The following is a 13,069-nucleotide window of genomic DNA, read 5'->3' as shown; positions in this document are numbered from 1 at the left end:
TAAGGAGGCATCAGGTACCGAACTCAGGATCTCCCATTGTGGGAGGGAGACACCTAATTGCTTGAGCCACCTCTGCTCCCTGCTTTGTTGGGTCTCTCATTAGTTTTTCCTCCTTGTGTCTCTTGCTGTGTCATCTTGTTGTATCAACTTGCCACACCAGCCCATCACATCATCTTGCTGTCTAGCTAGTCATCTTTAGGAGGTTCTAGTAATGAATCCCAGGACCTCCCATGTGGTAGGTGGGAGCTCAATCACTTGAGCCACATCTGCTTCCCAGAAAGCTGTTTTGTGTACACTGAAAATCTGTTGTTTAGTGTAGCCACCTTTATCAATTATCTGAGCTAGATGTTCTGGATAACTTGCGACTTTTACCTCAGCACTTGCTGCTTCACCTTGCACTTGTTGTGGAGACAGCGTCTTTCCTTAAACTTCAAAACCAAACTCCGCTAGCTTCAAACTTTTCTTCTGCAGCTGCCTCACCTCTCTCAGCTTCCCTAGAATGGAGGAGAGTTGGGGTCTTGCTCTGGATTCGATTTTGGTTTTAGGGAACGTAGGAGCTGGTTTGATCTATTCAGACCACAATCCCTTGAGCCAATTATTGCTGTGAAAGTCTGTTCCACTCTCTTACCATTCGTGGGGTAGCACCGTTAATTTCCTTCAAGAACGTTTCCTTCGCTTCCACAGCTGGCCTAACTGGCCCACGAGGCCTAGCCTTCGGCCTGTCTCAGCTTTTGACATGCCTTCCTCACTAAGCTCCATTTCTAGCTTTTGATTTAAAGTGAAAAACACGTGTGAGTCCTCCTTTCTCTCGGACACTGAGAGGCCACTGTGGGGCCATTAACTGGCCTAGTTTCAGTATTGCTGTGTCTCAGGGAATGAGGCGGCCCAGGGAGAGGAGAGGGATGGGGGAGGGCGGGTCAGTGGCGCCGTCAGCACACACAACGGTTAGCGAGCCGCGTGCCAGGGCGTGGTTTGTGACGCCCCACACGATTCCTGTAGCAATACCAAAGATTCCTGATCACAGATCACCCAGCAGAAAAAGGTTGAAACATGGCGAGAATTCCCGAGCGTGAGCGCGCGCTCCTGGGAAATGGCGCCCACAGGCTTGCTCGATGCGGGTTGCAACGCGATCTCAACTCGTGGAACACGCGGCATCTGCGAAGCACAGTGAAGCGTGGGGGGGAGCAGCAAAAGGAGGAATGGCTGCAGGTACCAGGCTAAGGAGGCGGCTAACGTGCTCCGCAGATGGGGGCCCGGGAGAGGAAGCTGGGGACGTGTTCCTGGCTCAGACGGCCTGGGGTCGAGAGCGGCTTCTGCCGCCACGCGGGAACTTTGTTCCCGCTGGCCGCCCTCCTCTCTCTCCAGGTCACTGTGACGGGGACGTGAGTTTGTCCGCCGCTGGCCGGCCTCCTCTCTCCAGGTCACTGTGACGGGGACGTGAGCTTTGTCCGCCGCTGGCCGGCCTCCTCTCTCCAGGTCACTGTGACGGGGACGTGAGCTTTGTCCGCCGCTGGCCGGCCTCCTCTCTCCAGGTCACTGTGACGGGGACGTGAGCTTTGTCCGCCGCTGGCCGGCCTCCTCTCTCCAGGTCACTGTGACGGGGACGTGAGTTTGTCCGCCGCTGGCCGGCCTCCTCTCTCCAGGTCACTGTGACGGGGACGTGAGCTTTGTCTGCCGCTGGCCGGCCTCCTCTCTCTCCAGGTCACTGTGACGGGGACGTGAGTTTGTCCGCCGCTGGCCGGCCTCCTCTCTCCAGGTCACTGTGACGGGGACGTGAGCTTTGTCCGCCGCTGGCCGCCCTCCTCTCTCTCCAGGTCACTGTGACGGGGACGTGAGCTTTGTCCGCCGCTGGCCGGCCTCCTCTCTCCAGGTCACTGTGACGGGGACGTGAGCTTTGTCGGCCGCTGGCCTGCCTCCTCTCTCCAGGTCACTGTGACGGGGACGTGAGCTTTGTCCACCACTGGCCGGCCTCCTCTCTCCCGGTCACTGTGACGGGGACGTGAGCTTTGTCCGCCACTGGCCTGCCTCCTCTCTCCAGGTCACTGTGACGGGGACGTGAGCTTTGTCCGCCGCAGGCCGGCCTCCTCTCTCCAGGTCACTGTGACGGGGACGTGAGCTTTGTCCGCCGCTGGCCGGCCTCCTCTCTCCAGGTCACTGTGACGGGGACGTGAGCTTTGTCGGCCGCTGGCCGGCCTCCTCTCTCCCGGTCACTGTGACGGGGACGTGAGCTTTGTCCGCCGCTGGCCGGCCTCCTCTCTCCAGGTCACTGTGACGGGGACGTGAGCTTTGTCCGCCGCTGGCCGGCCTCCTCTCTCCCGGTCACTGTGACGGGGACGTGAGTTTGTCCGCCGCTGGCCGCCCTCCTCTCTCTCCAGGTCACTGTGACGGGGACGTGAGCTTTGCCCGCCACTGGCCGGCCTCCTCTCTCCAGGTCACTGTGACGGGGACGTGAGCTTTGTCCGCCACTGGCCTGCCTCCTCTCTCCAGGTCACTGTGACGGGGACGTGAGCTTTGTCCGCCGCTGGCCTGCCTCCTCTCTCCAGGTCACTGTGACGGGGACGTGAGCTTTGCCCGCCACTGGCCGGCCTCCTCTCTCCAGGTCACTGTGACGGGGATGTGAGCTTTGTCCGCCGCTGGCCTGCCTCCTCTCTCCAGGTCACTGTGACGGGGACGTGAGCTTTGTCCGCCGCTGGCCTGCCTCCTCTCTCCAGGTCACTGTGACGGGGACGTGAGCTTTGTCCGCCGCTGGCCGGCCTCCTCTCTCTCCAGGTCACTGTGACGGGGACGTGAGCTTTGTCCGCCGCTGGCCGGCCTCCTCTCTCTCCAGGTCACTGTGACGGGGACGTGAGCTTTGTCCGCCGCTGGCCGGCCTCCTCTCTCCAGGTCACTGTGACGGGGACGTGAGCTTTGTCCGCCGCTGGCCGGCCTCCTCTCTCCAGGTCACTGTGACGGGGACGTGAGCTTTGTCCGCCGCTGGCCGGCCTCCTCTCTCCAGGGCCGCCCTGACGGGCCGCGAGCACCCATGTGAGCTGCCCTTCTGTTCTTCCTGGAGCGGGTCTGAGGGGCGCGGGGGCGCGGGGGCGCGCGGGCCTGCCTTGGCGGGGGCGCGGGGGCACGGGGGCGCGCGGGCGCGGGGGCTCGCGCGGGGGCCTGCGTTCGCGGGGGCGCGGGGGGCGCGCAGGCCTGCCTTGGCGGGGGGCGCGCGGGGCGCGCGGGCCTGCCTTTGCGGGGGCGCGGGGGGCGCGGGGGCGCGGGGGCTCGCGCGGGGGCTTGTCTTGGCGGGGGCGCGGGGGCGCGGGGGCACGGGGGGCGCGCGGGCGCGGGGGCTCGCGCGGGGGCCTGCGTTCGCGGGGGCGCGGGGGCGCGCAGGCCTGCCTTGGCGGGGGCGCGGGGGCGCGCGGGCCTGCCTTGGCGGGGGCGCGGGGGCGCGGGGGCGCGCCTCGGCAGCGCCGCCTCCGCCGGGGGCCGCCACGCTGTAGCTGCGGCTCGGCGCCCTGACGCTGGCGCCGGCCCCCCGGGCTCGCACCGCGGCTGTGCGGCTGCCAGCGGCGGGACCCGGGCGCGCCGCGCCGTGCTCCTCGTCGCCTCCTCTGCGGCGAGGGAAGAGCAGCAGAGCGCGCCTCGGGGGGTGGCGGGAGGATTGGCCGCGTTCACCCCGAGAAGCACCCGAGAGTCACGTGCACAGTGACTGCGGCGACGGGGGTGCTGGTGGGGACGACGACGGCCACGCTGTCCAGACCACAGTCTCTCTGTTTGTAAAATGGGGAGGGTAACCCCGCCCTCAGTGGGTTACGGGGTTAAGTGAGGTACTGTTTCGTCATCGAGCGCGCTGCCTGGGGCATGGGTGTTTGCAGGAGCCCCTGCGGCCGCCCTGATTCCAGCTCTCCAGCAGCCCACCACCGTACCCCACCACCGTACCCCACCCCGCGGCGCGCTGTGTGTGAGAGAGCTCCCGACCCGTTTCTGTCCACACAGCCCGACGTGCTGCCTGCGGGGGAATTCCAGGGAAACTTCTGTCTCTCCTCAGAGAGCGCCAAGGCAAGAGGCGGCCTCTCTCCTTTGCTTGGCAAGTCTGGATATGGCATTTCTCATCTGTGTACTCAGTTCTCACACCGAAAAACAGGCGAATGGGCACATCTAAAATTGGCAGTTGCCAAGAAATTACAAGAGAACAAAATTTCCGTAGAGCAGCAAGACTCTGAAGAAGGTGGGCCTGGGCGCGGCTGTCCCCTGACAGGGGACATCCGCCCTGAGGAAGGCCGCCTCTGGGTGTGGCGGGAGCTGCGGCTGAGAAGTCTCACACACTCACCCTTCCAGCCAAGCCACAGGATCCCAGCTCCTAGACTCTGTCCCACCTGAAATCAAGCCAAACCAGCACACATCCCATAACAACGAAGAGGGTTTTTGTTCGTTTTTTGTTTTTTAATAAAAATAAGCAAATAGGAAACTTGCTTTCCTTATGCCCCAAACAAGAACTTGGGGATCATGAGGCTATTTGGGTCACTCAAAACTCTGATTAGAAAGAGTCTTCTAATCTTCAAAGGTTATTCCTCCGTGTTCAGTTTCCCACCTGGCACCCATCATTCACCTTTGCTGTAAAGATGACAGTTTAGAAGAGTGACGTGTAAGAGTGACTGGGTGATCTGGAAAGAAGAGACTGAGATTGATGCAGGTGACAAGAATCCAAATGACCACAGAACCTGGTGAAACAGAAAGAAATGATGGAGGAGTTGGGGTAAAGAGCCAACAGATGGAAGACCTTGGTGTTAGTTTTAAATAACTATCAAATTATTAAGCAATATTTACATTTGTTGAACAGTTAGATTGTGCGAGGCAATGTTCTAAGTGCTGTACATATATTAACTCACTTAACCCTCAAAACACTCTATGAGGAAGGTACAATTATTATTTCCATTTTAAAGATAAGGGAAAGAAAGCAGAGATGTTAAGTGACTTACTCAAAGCCACACAGGTAGTAAAGGGAAGAACTAGAAATTGAAACCAAAGAGTCTAACTCTAGAATCAACCCTCTCAACCTCTCCACTCTTGACATCTTAAATGATTTTCATGAGTTCTTAAAAGTTTTTCTGCAGATACAAAGTTTTCTATATTCCCTATACCTTTATTTCAAGTCAGAGTTACAAAACCATCCACTACAAGCAAGGATTTTGGGTAGTACCTTGGTGTTTAAGGTGATGAGATTCCATCTGTGGCAAGTTTCCAATTACTGAAACTTTTAGGCTCGCAAATAATAAAGTGGTGAGAATCGAAGCCTACATAGTTTCTGTGTAACTCTGTAAACAGTACTCAGACCAAGCAAAATCAACTTAGCTACTTGCTCCAGGGGGTACTTGTTCCTGAAAGATAAGATTGTGAACCAAGCAAAACAGCTAACTTAGCAAGCCCATCAGCTGACTCCTCACAACTAAGTTTGAGGGAAGCAGATGCGGCTCAACAGAGCACCTGCCTGCCGTGTAGGAGGTCAGAGGGTTTGGTACCCAGGGCCTCCTGGCTCATGTGGTGAGCTGGCCCACGCGCAAGTGCTGCTGCGCACAGGAGTGCCAGCCCACACGGGGATGGCCCTGTGTAAGGAAGCCCCCTGCGCAAGGAGTGGCCCCTGCGCAAGGAGAGCTGCCCTGCGTGAAACCGCAGCCTGCCCAGGAGTGGTGCCACACACACGGAGAGCTGACGCAGCAAGATGACACAGCAAAGAGAGACACAGATCCCCAGTGCTGCCTGCCTCAGACACAGAAGAACACAGAGTAAATGGACACAGAGAGCAGACAATGGGGGGGGGGGTTGGAATAAATAGTAATAAATAAATCTTAAAAAAAACAACAACAACGTAGGTTTGAGCAACTTGTCTTACCATGCTCACCAATCGAAAGCTGTTATATCCCCCTTAATATGTAGTCCCTTATGGCAGTAGCTCTAATAAACTTGGCTTTGCTTGGTATATAGACTTTTCTGGTGGCCTTTTGGGCAGTCAACAGTTGATGCTGGGAATGTTATTCCCAACCGATGCTTTTTCGGTCATAATCCCCTGAGCCACTCAATAAACACTATTAACTGACTAATCCAGGCAACTCTCGGCAAATCCCCAAGCACGTCTTCCTTTCTCAGGTGTGCTTTGGCTGCAGAACTCTGCAGAACAGAAGCCACAGCCTGGCAAAGGAGAATCAAGGTCAACAGCAACTCCAGCTCACACAATTTCATTTTCTTAGGATGTTTTCTTTTTATGGATAACAACTGATGATGCCGACAAATGCTTTGCATTTCAAAAATTAATTCCACCATTTTATGAGCCTGTTTTACTGGCCGACAGCCTGACCAGGGCAGATGGGACTTTCCAGACAATGAATGTTTCTGTTATTGAAAGCCCCTAGCGCTGAGGTTTTCCTTTGACATTAATCCAGTAACACAGACCCTTAGGTGGCTCATTTCCTGGCCTAGTTACAGGGAATTAGAAGGATTGGTTTCCCTATCCAGACCACAGCATGAGGAAGGGTGTGAGTCTTCGGGGACAGTCAATTCTCAAAGACCCTGTCAACTCCACTTAATCCCCTACTTCCTTCTCCTCCCCTCTGGGAGGCTTTCTCGCCACGGCAGAGCAAGGGGCTGCTGAGTGGAAGGTGAGTGAATCAGACTTTGTCTGATTCCTGTTCTGCAGGTATCTCTTAACTCTATGATGCCCATTCAGCTCTAGCTTCCTGATGCTGACTTGAGAGCTTTTCCTTCAGTTCTACTTTTCTCCAGTCTTTACCATATGCACATTTATATAATTTTACATAAGTGATAGAATGTGGTCTTATTATGCATATGGTGTTTTTAGTTGATGCAACTTTTTATTTATTTATTTTAAGATTTATTTTATTTATTTCTCTCCTCTTCCCCCTGTTGTCTGCTTTCTGTTCATTTGCTGTGTGCTCTTCTGCATCCACTTTGCATTATCGGGCAGCACTGGAAACTGCATCTCTTTTTTGTTGCGTCATCTTGCTGTGTCAGCTCTCCGTGTGTGCAGCACCACTCCTGGGCAGGCTGAGCTTTTTCCACGCGGGGCGGCTCTCCTTGTGGGGCGCACTCCTTGCGCATAGGGCATCTCTACACGGGAGCGCCCCAGTGTGGAACGGCACTTGTTGAGCGTAGCAGCACTGCGCGTGGGCCAGCTCACCACACGGGTCAGGAGGCCCTGGGTTTGAACCCGGGACCTCCTGTGTGATAGGCAGACACTCTATCAGTTGAGCCACGTCTGCTTCCCTGCAACCCTTTAAATTGTTTCTCCTTCTCCACCTCCACCTCTGCAACGTCCCCATTCCCCATCATTTCACATCAGTCCCCCCCCATCACCTTCCAGGCAATCCATGCTCTACACCAACAGACACCAACAGACACATACAGGGTTTGTTTTACCATTGTTTATAATCACCTTGTGCACGCTTTCCTATATCTGCTTTTCTCACACTATAGCACTTCATGGAAACCCCTCCAATTCAAATGTTTCTGCGCTAATTCATTCTTTTTAATGGTTGCATAGATCCTGGTGATCTCACTGTGATTAATTTAACCATTCTCCCATGGAAGGGTATTTACATTATGTGCAGGTGTGGTTGTTTGCCACTAATGCTGCAGTAAATATCCTTGGGCATAAGTTCTTTCTTCCTGGTAGTTTTTCAGCTGGGGGATAATTTATTAAGACTAAATTGCTGGGCAGAAGGATATATTTATATATAGTTGGGTATATATATATGTATTATATATATATCCAGTTCTATTATATATATATAATAGGTACTGCCAAATTCCTTTCCAAAGAGGATATAAAATTCACATTTCTACTGAACCTTTCCTTCTCTCTCCCACTTACTATGCTTATGTCCTTCAGTAGATATAATTATGATTTTAGAAATCCTGTGCATCCCTTGTTAAATTTCTTTTTAAGTATTTTATAGTTTTGTCACTATATGACCATTCTTTGGGGATAAATTTGAGAGGTTTGTATTTTCCTAGGAAATCATTCTTTTTGTGTAGGCTTTCAAAGACCAGTATTTGCTATTGAGTTGAGCTGCCCAATTATTCAAAGCTTCCTGTATTTTTTATTATGCTCCCTTTCTTGTTCCTAATTTTTTATCTACTTTGGCTCACTGTGTTCTCTTTATCCTTGATGAGTATCACAATGGTTTCATCTATTGTATAGGATTTTTCAAAGAACTAGACTTTGAATCTAACTATAGATTTTCTTTGGTATTTCATAGATTTTGGCCTTAATCATGATTAATTCTCTCCAAATAGCTATTTAGCATCTTGTTGGAGGTTCTAATAAGTGTAATGAGAAAAAGAAACGCAATTTTAAAAATGGGAATGGAAACAAGGAGCTAAGATTATTTCTTTTTCTGCTGCTGATGTGATTGTACGCCTAGAAAACCCAAGAGACTAGTTTAAAATTATTAAAATTAATAAGGGATTCAATAAGATGACTAGATAGAAGATAAAAATGCAAAATTCAATTTTCTTCATTCTAGCAGAAAGCACCTAGACAGCTAGAGATGTAAATGGGAAAAGGATTCCATTTTCTCTTCCTAGCTTATTTTCATTCACCTTGTCCCTTTTCTAACTTTTTAAGAACCCACTTCTCATCCATCTTTCTTTCCTGCCCCCATGATACTGCTCTGAAAGCCGCTTCATTGTATGTAATGAGACCTGCTCCCTTCCTCAACTTTTATCCTTGCTCACTCACTTTCTCTTCCCACTATCCCTGTATTTCATCGTCCTCTTCCCCACAGCCAAAGCCAGCTAAAATACATTTGGAAAAACCATATTCCTCTCTAATTCAGATGTCACTAAATCATAGAAATACCTGGGGGTAGGTTTTTTTAGAAAAATTAAATCTATTGTTCACACTTATTTTTTTTAGCGTCTCTTATGGTGTGCTCCTGGCCGTGCGTGGTGCCATGGCTCTTCCCTAATGAAGCTCAGGGGTGAGTAGGGGCTCTTCTGTGCTCTGTGGCACCGTCAGGTCCCACCGGGGTCTTCAGGGACCTGGAAGGGAAGAGAAAGGGGGGGTCTGAGCCCACCCTTCCGCTTTAACCTGCGCAGCTCTGCTTTTATTTCTGTAGATTAGAATACTGTTTAAATAGTATCCAGTGTATTTTTCCTTTCCTTAATTCCTTTGGACCATGTTTGCATCCCATCCTAACTGAACCATGGGCCTGAGTCTTGGACCACAGGAAAGGAAAACCCAAAAGAACCTGGTATGATCGGAAGGCCATAAGTTTTTACTTTGCCTTCCCAAAGAGGTGCCTGAAACTCGCAGCAGAGAGAAGCAGTGAAGGCCGAAGTCTGTGGAAGCATTGTGAAAGACACAAATGCACGTGGACTCTCAGCAGTCAAAACCTCAGTTTAAAACTTAGATTTTATACCTTTTATAGAGAGAGGAAATGTAAAACAAACAAGCACCTAGACCCTTCCTGGCCAGGGGCAGAGCTTGGAGCGCGCGGAGCGGGGAGGCTGGACGTGGGGCCTTCTCCCCACCGCCCACCTGGCTCCCGGACCCCGCCACCTTGCGAGCTTCACCGCAGGGTGTGGCCCCGGTGGCTGTGAGCCTGGGAGGAAGTCCTGCGCCCCCGGGACCAAAGCGCCCAAACGCTGCCCCTCCCCAACCTCCCCCATGCTTGCGGCTCACCCCACCACACCCATCGCCTCTCCCCCCGGCAGCCGCAGCCACAGGGCCCCTCACTGGCCCCCCAGCCCCTCCTCCAGAGCCCCAGCTCTGGTTCTTGGGTGGGGGGCCCAGCCCTCCCTGTGCCCATCCAGCCTCTGGAGAGGTGGTGGCTCCCTGCGGCCCTCCATGTCTGGGCTGCTCCACCACCTCATATAACCAGCTTTGCTGATTTAACTCCTTGCACTAAACCGTCTGCCAGAGGGTGGATCTGCCTTCTCCACGGCACCGGCACCCTAACGGAAACAGAAGCGTTAACCCAGGCAGAGCGCTCAGCTCTGGGGCTCTCTTGAACAAACAGTGGCAGTCCCTCCCTCCCCCTCCTCGGAGGGCGGGCGCGCACTCATTAGACGCCCGCCTGTCCCTTGCAGGGCTGACCCAGCCGCCTCCGCGGGGGCTTGCACACCTGCTGCCCTTCCTGCAGGACACCACCAAGCCAGACCTCAAATGGGGATTCGCTCCATTTGCTTTATTTGCACTTCTCAAATATGTGCTCAGGGGATTAGGAGAGAGTTTACACTGTATCTGTTGCTCTTGCTGTTAGAGGTCCCCCTCTGGGTTTGCAGTGATTAACAAGCTGCAGCTCAGCTCCCCCTGATATGCGCTGGGGAAAGGCTAGCCCCCTCCCCGAAAGCCGACGTGTCTGAGGGCAGGGCGCTTCCCAAAGGTGGAACACAGAAACCCCGCAGACGGGAGTAGAGGGAGCTGGAGACCTTCACTCCCTGCAGATCAAGGAGCACCCGCTCCTGCACCATTCCAAGGAAACCGAAGTCCCTAACCCACTGCCCTCTTGCCATACTAGGGAAAATTTCCACCTCCAGGGCTCCCTGTTGGCCCCTGCACCTACCTCGGACCCTCATCTCCCTGCCACCTACTGTCATTTCCCCGCCCGGGAAAGTTCTGTATGAATTCAAATCCGCCCCCTTCCAGGAGTGGCTGAAGTCTGTTCTTCAGACCCGCTCCTTTGGGAGAGCTTCCCAATAAACTTCCTGCCTGCAATCAGTCTCCGTGTCCCAGTGAGCGCCGCTTTTCTCCACCACTAGCCATTTCAAAAGAATTTGCCTGTATCAAGTACATTGACCGCTCTGTCTCCCTCTACAAGGAGGTGGAAGCAAAAGAGGATCCAAACCCAGAAGGCTCAGCCCTCCTCCTCTGTGCCAGGACGAGACCGCATGCAGGGCCTGGGGCTGCGTCTGAGCTGCCAGCCGCCCACCCCGGCTCTGACCCCACTTTCCCTCCCCGCTTCTGCAGAACCACTCAGGCCTGCAGCAGCCAGAAGAAAGCGAAAACGAGACTCTCCAGAGACAGTTCTTATTTTAGGGAAGTTGTGTAAACATCTCTTCTCTGGCTCTCTCCCACCCATGCCTCTGCCCCCCGCCTGCCCCTCCTGAGAATGAAAACATCTCCATGACCCCCACCCCCGGCCTTGACCCCCCGAGATGCGGCTCCGGAAGGCCGCGTGGCAGGTTCTGGGCTTCAGAAAATCGTGTCTTCTTTACCCAATATAAGTATTTACTCGATACGTGCCCAGATTTCAGGGCAGTCCTGAGAGGGATGTTTTTAAAACGTAAAAATGATCCTGCAGAGATCTGCCACTTTGTGGAGAAAACAAATACATTAAATCCTCAATGCAGAACTCGATGTGATTTCCATAATAATAGTAACGCTATGTTTATTATAACACGCGATGAAAAACAAGTGCTCTAAGCAGAGTGAAGAGGAGGGGTCACTGCAGGCAGGCCGCAGCACACAGCACAGAGCAGGCAGGGCCTGGGCACAGCGGCAACATGTGCGAACAGAGAGGCCGTGGCTAGAGACGCACCCTCCCTCTGATGAGGTCGAGGCACTCTTCTGGGGGTGGGACCTTGCACAAGCAGCTAGAATGCTCTCCGCGGAGGGGAATTTATTGGTTAGATAACTGTGAAAGGACAAGGACAAAAATGGCTTGGGGATAACTGGATTTCAGAACTAAACAAAACTACCAGAGCTGCAGCACCTACTCTCCAGTTCACTGGACTCACCCAGGATAACTAACAAGGAGATGATGCTGGACAACGCCCATCCCAAGGAGCAGAGAGTCTGCAACTGCAAGCAGGACGGTCCCATCCACCTGCCCCGTGGGATCAAGCCCCCTCTCTAATGGAAGAGAAATCCTCAAGATTGGGGAATAAACAATGGTCTAAGGTAGACTTACAATTATTCTACTATAGAACTTACTGTTATTCTAGCAATGGAAGAACTCTTATCATTGATGCAAAGGCCGTGGCCACCAGAGGTTCTGAGGGGAGGGAGAGGGAAGAATAGCTGTAATATGAGGGCATTTTCAGTACACTGGAACTGTCCTGCATGACACTGCAATGACGGATACAGGCCATTATATTTTGTCATGACTTGACAAAACTGTGTGGGACAAAGTGTAAACTATAATGTAAACGGTAGTCCATGGTTAGTGGCAGTGCTCCAATATATGTTCATCTATTGTAACAAATGCACCACACTAATGAGGGACATTGACATGGGGAACGGTGGGAGTGGGAGGAAGTGGGGCAATGGGGATCTCTTATATTTTTGATGTAGCATTTATGTCATCAAAACTTTCTTTAAAAATTAAAAAAAAAATTACAAAAAACCAAAATGAATATACACATCAAAAAAGAAAAAGACCAAAGGAAATCCACTTCGTGCTTGTAAAAGGGGGAAAACGTAAGGACGCCCACTTGACGTTGGCAAAGGAAGGCAAGCGTGCTTCATTTAAGGCCCCAAACGCCCTGGACACGCAAGATGTGCAGGGAAGCGGGTGCTCTCATTGAGGGAAGCGAGAGGGAGGTTTCGTTGAAATGTCAGGTGTATTCCTAGAAGACTCTAAGCTCAGGAGACCCCTCCCTCCTGCCTAACCACCCTACTCATCGCACTCTATTTTGTTAATAAATTATGGATAAATTCTGAAAAAATACAACACCAAAAAACAATCCAAAGCCAAGTCCCGGGTCCTCTGTGCTTCATCTCCAGCAGTGCCGTCTTTCTGCGGGGCCTTGTCCGTCCTCCCCGTGCCAGGGGATGGGGCATTGGCACACCACGCCAGGTTTAGGCCGTCCCAGGCAAAGATGATCCACGACGACAGGGAGCGCCTACGTGTGGAAACGCAGAAGAAGGACCCTGGCCGGCGGGGCAGGTGGTGTCCTGAGAGCCCTCCGCTGTGGCTCAGTTTGGCCAGGTCTGTGTTACTTGTCCCTGCCTTCCTCCAGGGAGCAGAGGACCGTAGTGTGTAGCCCTCCCTGCCCTCCCCTAGCTGAAGGTGGGAAGCAGATGCCTGGCGGATGTGTCGAGGGAAAACGCAGCCACTCTGAGAAGGAC

The 13,069-nt window shown here is 53.0% G+C and overlaps 1 long non-coding RNA gene across 1 annotated transcript in view; it reads left to right on the top strand.

The window, feature by feature from the left end:
* The first annotated feature begins 2,888 nt into the window (after window positions 1–2,888).
* Window positions 2,889–13,069, top strand: part of LOC139436546 (uncharacterized) — a 30,572-nt gene continuing 20,391 nt past the window's right edge. Inside the window, exon 1 of the long non-coding RNA XR_011645867.1 lies at window positions 2,889–3,024. This is a non-coding gene — a long non-coding RNA (uncharacterized lncRNA). The remainder of the gene's footprint in view (window positions 3,025–13,069) is intronic.

This window comes from Dasypus novemcinctus, chromosome 15 (genome assembly GCF_030445035.2).
Source record: "Dasypus novemcinctus isolate mDasNov1 chromosome 15, mDasNov1.1.hap2, whole genome shotgun sequence".
Taxonomy (NCBI): Eukaryota; Metazoa; Chordata; class Mammalia; order Cingulata; family Dasypodidae; genus Dasypus; species Dasypus novemcinctus.
This window is presented reverse-complemented; position numbering and strand designations above follow the sequence as displayed.